Consider the following 6,000-nt stretch of genomic DNA (forward strand, 5'->3'; position numbering starts at 1 on the left):
TCAAGTTCGCTATATTTCCAATACAACTTTATTATTTTATCTAAATTATATTTTTATCGTTAATCTAGTCTAAACTATCTTTCTTTTTAGTATTATTTTTCTCTGTTTCTATTCATCTTCTACAATACACAACAATTGTTAACAAATTTGCTGTCTTGTTACGACGAATACGAGACTGAACTGTCGTTAGTTTCACTTAGGTCCAGACCAAAATGAACAATGATATGCGTTTGGCTGAGTGTGTGCCATTGTTTCGACAATTGTTATTTAATGTAATTTAAAATTAAACATATCGAAAATGTAACATTTTAGCCTTTAGCGTAGATCTTCCATACACAGTGTATGTTATGTAGTAAGTGTGTAAATGTATGCGAATATAAGGTACGGATGTAAAAGCCAAGCCGTAACACGGTAAGAACCGAATCGAATAACTGTTTTTAATATGATGGGTTACTCGACATGAATAGATGGTGTGTACACTATGAAATATAATTAACTTAATATTTAATGAATTATACAACTGACTCTAGTTATAGGCTATGAATAGATATTTATAAGATGAAATATCATTTTGTACTTGTTTAATTACCATAGGTTTAAGGTTAACAAACCATTTAAACTATAGGAAAAATATGAACGAATGAGCTATATAAACATTTTTCTTTGGATGTATTTTTTTTCTATTGTATACTCATTTAGAGTTTTGCATTTATAGATCTTTTTAGTAATACGAATATACAATTTTACAGGATTTATCTCATCATGTATTTCTTTTACGTTTCACGATAGATGTACTTAACAATGTCCACTGTAAACCGTACCATTTTCATTATTTGATAAACTTTATTTGTCATGTTTTTTTTATCTTTTATTCACCTCTCATTTAATACGCACATAAATTTATGTAATTAATGAGCTTTTTATTTTTAAATAAATAAAATGGTCTAGTGATAAATAGTATTTTTATTATACAAACATAATAAACCAAATAAGAGGTACTATAAGCCAATGGGATCGATTTTAAGCCGTCATTAATTATTAACAGTAATTTCGCGAAATTATCAAATTAAAATATTGGATTGAGAGACTTGTTTAGACAATTGGCACCTCGGGATACGCCCCATTGTATACCTGTAGATGAATCAGAAAATTCAAATATGTCTTAGTCAAATAAATCACAACTCGAGATTATACCGATTTATAGAACTGAATAACTTTCCCTAAGAGGCTTCAACATAATTTCTGAAACCACTCTGTCACACGATAAATTTAAAATACTTTTTACTGTTTTTTTCACAATTACTGGAAAAAAGAAGGTATAAACACAGCCATGTACACATGTACATGGCTGTGTTTATTCATCTACTTAAATTATCTAGATAGTATAAATGACAGACGTAATACCACACGCCATTATCTATCAGTCAACCGTACACACGAATAACAGAGAATATACATAATTGACGGTGCAATAAATAAAAACAATAGTAATATAAAATATTTATATAACATATAATTAATACTCATATCTACATTATATATAGGTACATACATATTTATTTTTAAAAAATTATAATGGGATTATAATCCCGTCGGGACTAACTGTATACGCTGTATAACTATATACGGAGAACCAGTGAGGGGTGATAAGTGAGGATAAAAAAACAGGTCATTTAGATAGATAGATATCTAGCCCTTCATGTTGGACGCACTTAGAACTAAATACGATGGTTCCCAGGGGGAAATGCAAGGAAGCCAACCTGACAGTGTGTATTGCTAACAATGGACCTACTAATCCCCATTATTATACCCGTGAAATTTAAGTGTAGAATGTAGATAGTTAATTCGATAATTTTAATTGTAGTGTAGTAATGCCGTAAGTGATAGTGATAGCCGTAAATAATGATAGAAGTATAATATAAATCAATTGTAATTATATATGTCATTTACTAAGGATGTTTACTATACTATAAATAACTTGAGTTAATAGTCAATTTATTTAAAATTCATAAGTATGACTAATGGAGCTTTTTTTAGTGGGTAATAATGGAATGGTATCCCCACTCTCGCTATCGGAATACACCGGCGGAGCACCAGTGAAGGATGAAGCAGGTCAGTTAGCCCATCGTGACGAATTCAACAAGAATTATGTACTTACGATCAGGGGAAACCACGTGAAAGTTACTAGCAATAAGGCTGTCAAACTTCATTGCTGGAGGGAAAGGGATTGTTAGTAATGAAGACTGAGAATCCCATTGCTAGCAATATACCCAACTTAATGGTAGAGAATTGGGCAGCAGAGTTCCTCTTAAAACATCACATTAACAGCCTAACTATGGTTGCCTACCCTGTCAAGTGTGGGAACTACTGGCAAAATTCCCTTTATCCGTAAGGCTTATGTTCAGCAGTAGACAGTTACCGGCTGATATGATGATGATATATGTAACTGGATTCGGTATTAATGCTAAATTTACTATGATAACACGTTATAGCTGTACAGCAAAATGATTTTATCTCCAAAAAAAATTTATTAGTGTCTACTGTCAATTTCAAAATTAGTTCTGAGGTGAAAAAGGCGGGAAACTCGAATAAGAACAAGCGGGTTTTTTAATTTTTTTTTATTAATTTATTAAAACTATCTCTATCAATTCTTATTATTGAATAAAATATTATATTTTCACTAAATTCAGCGACAATAATATAATTAGCATTCATGGGGAAGCGCAGTTGTAGAAAAAGGAAAAAAAAAGATGACGATTCAGGTGATGTAGACCATGAACCTTGTAATGACAAGGATATATATTCGGAAGATACTTCTACTGACTCAGAATCTGAAATTGATAAGGCCGATAAGTATAAACCTTACTACGTCACAGATTATATTAGAAGATATCCCGAGGAATCCCCTGGGACAGAATTTGTTGTCTTTGTAGAATCCTCAGATAGTCAGAAAACCATTGGATCCAGAGACTTGCTCTCACTCTCCTCCTGTTTAAAACGATTTAATAAAGGGGTAACTTATCTTAGATCTATAAATAAATTCAAAATCGGAGTATACTTTCAAAAGCCAGACTTAGCCAATGCTTTTTTAAATAATAAAACTTTTTTAAATGACTACCATTTTAAGGCCAGTATTCCTGCTTCTTCAACAGAAGTTACAGGCGTTATTAGAAATGTACCTACAAATATATCTAATAAAAAAATATATACTATGATATCGAGTTCTAAGAAAATTATTGCTATTAAAAGAATTTTAAGAAAAAATACCTTGACTCATGGATATGTGTTACAGCCAACTCTAACCGTGGCAATTACTTTTGCTGCATCTGTATTACCTGAATATCTGGATATTGGAGGTTGGCGCCACAATGTCACTCCATATATACCACCAGTTAAACAATGCTACCGGTGCTTGAGGTATGGACATTTAGCTAAATTCTGTAAGAATTCTGAGCGTTGCAGCATCTGCAAAGGTGAGCATAATTATAAAACTTGTACAACTGGAATGGAAAACGCTATTTGTGTACACTGCAATGGAAATCACACAAGTGTATCACCGCAATGCCCTGTTAAACAAAAGAAAATTGCTGAAAATAGATCTAAATTCAGACCTGCTTCTTTTGGAGATATACTTAGCACTGAAATATTTCCTAAACTGGGTAACAAACCTAAAAAAAATGTAGACCTAATTTCAATTCTAAATTCTGATAACAAGAGTTTATCACTTTTAATAGAAAGCATAATCAAACTTATTTCACTACATAACACAAAGAACACATCTATTAACACTAAAAGTGTTTTGAATGTGTTATATGATACTTTTGGTAATACACCTATTTCACAAAATTCAATCGAGACCAATTAACTATCATACAGTGGAACGCTCAGAGCCTACTGAGCAATCGACATATTTTTACACAATTTTTAAATGAACATCATATTCACATTGCTCTCATCTCAGAAACTTGGCTAAAACCACATTACAAATTAAAAATTAAAGATTATTGTATAGAACGAAATTATTGTGGTAATAACCACAATGGAGTAGCGATTATTATACATAATAGTATTAGATATAAAAAACTTCACTCTTTTTTCGACAATTCTTTGCAAACTATAGCTATTAGTATTGAAGTTAATAATTCTTGGTATTCAGTTGCCAGTATTTACTGTCCTACCAATAGTACACCTAGTTTTACTAAAGCCAAATTTAAGTTCTTTTTGGAGTCTCTTCCTAAACCCACTATCATATCTGGAGATTTAAATGCACATCATACTATGTGGGGTTGTACCTCCACTAATACAAGAGGTAAAGACATTCTTGATTGTTTAGATGAATGTAATTTGGTACTATTAAATGATAAGCAAGTTACTACTGTTGGCTCTCATATTTGGAGACCCAATGGCCTTGATTTAACTATGGTATCCCCATCCATATCATTAAAATGCGAGTGGTCGGTTCATGATGATCCGTTAGGAAGTTATCACCTGCCGACTTTTACTAAAATAAACACAAAGAACTCTTCATCAACTACGTCAGGTGAACAACATGCTCCTATAGATGAAGTTAATAAACTTTTGTTAAATCGTATAAACCTACGTCTCGTTAATTGGGATCTTTATTCTGAAACTGTTAATCAATTACTTTTGGATTTCGAGTATGATGTCAATGAACCCTTAAACAATTACAATAGGTTCTGTAAAATTATTTTGACAGCTGTGGAACGTTCCGTTCCACGTAGGAACTTATCAAATAGCGGTGCAAATACTTCAAAGAGGCACAAACATATTGCAGTACCTTGGTGGAATAACAGGTGTGCGACAGCTGTCAATGATAGTAAAGCGGCTTACCTTAGGTTTAAACAAAATCCAACTCTCGATAATTACATAAATTTTAAAAGAGTTCAAGCTGTTAAAAAGTTAGTAATTAAGCAAGTAAGACAACAGGGGTGGCAGGAATTTTGTTCCAAATTTAATAGATTAACACCAATTTCCACTGTTTGGCAAAATATGAGAAAACTAAATTCAAAACATCGTCAAAATCATTTTAAAGATATATCATGGGTCAATGATTTTTTACGCAAATATACTCCTGATTTTGTACACTCACCTTTTGATGACAAACAGTTTAATTCTGTTAATTCATGCCCAAAATTTCTCACTGACCCATTCTCAATTGATGAAATATCCAGTGCAGTAAAATCTAGAAAAGATACAGCTAGTGGCCTTGATCGCTTAACATACAATATGTTTCGATTGCTGAATAAAATAAACCTTACTAAACTCTTACAAATTTTTAACGATTTATGGAAGGACTGTATTATCCCACCAGAATGGAAAATGGATTGTTTGATTCCAGTAATTAAACCCGGTAAAGATCCTACAAATTTCGACTCCTATAGACCTATAACATTGACGTCCTGTGCAGGCAAATTATTCGAACAATTAATTAAACAGCGTTTAGAGTTCTTTATTGAAAGTAATAGTATATTACCATCGAATCAATTTGGTTTTCGCCGTGGATATTCAGCGCGCGAAAGTTTAGCGAACTTCTATGTCGACCTTAGTACTGCTTTGAATAACGATGAATATGTTCTATCTGTTTTTTTAGATGTCGTAGGAGCTTTTAACAATGTAAATTTAACAGTTCTATCTTCGATTTTATCCTCATTTCTTCCAATGAAACTTATCGAATGGATTTATAATTTTCTTAGTAATAGAGAAGTGTATGTTAAAGTAAATAGTAAATTAATAGGACCTAGGTTAAGCTCTAAAGGAGTATGTCAAGGTGGTATTCTAAGCCCGCTACTATATATTTTATATATCTATAAACTTAATTCAATTTTAGGAAACAGTGTGAACAACTTGCAATTTGCCGATGATTTATTAATTTATATAAAAGGAAAGAATATTATTGATATGCAATTAGTGTTAAATGAGTCATTAAAAAGACTTGAGAAATATTTTTCTCTTCTTTCCCTCGATATTAGTTTAACCAAA

General features: G+C 31.8%; 1 long non-coding RNA gene across 1 annotated transcript; it reads right to left on the minus strand.

Annotated features, from left to right (window-relative positions):
- Nucleotides 1-390: 390 nt before the first annotated feature.
- LOC128201836 (uncharacterized) lies at nucleotides 391-4,797 on the minus strand. The gene is made up of 3 exons (XR_008253450.1): nucleotides 4,601-4,797; nucleotides 2,420-3,465; nucleotides 391-1,131 (listed from the first exon to the last, which is right to left on the minus strand). It is a non-coding gene; the product is annotated as an uncharacterized LOC128201836 (long non-coding RNA).
- Between the last annotated feature and the right edge of the window lie 1,203 nt (nucleotides 4,798-6,000).

The sequence above is a fragment of the Galleria mellonella genome, unplaced genomic scaffold (assembly GCF_026898425.1).
Source record: "Galleria mellonella isolate WM207_F2 unplaced genomic scaffold, CSIRO_AGI_GalMel_v1 utg63, whole genome shotgun sequence".
NCBI classification, from domain to species: domain Eukaryota; kingdom Metazoa; phylum Arthropoda; class Insecta; order Lepidoptera; family Pyralidae; genus Galleria; species Galleria mellonella.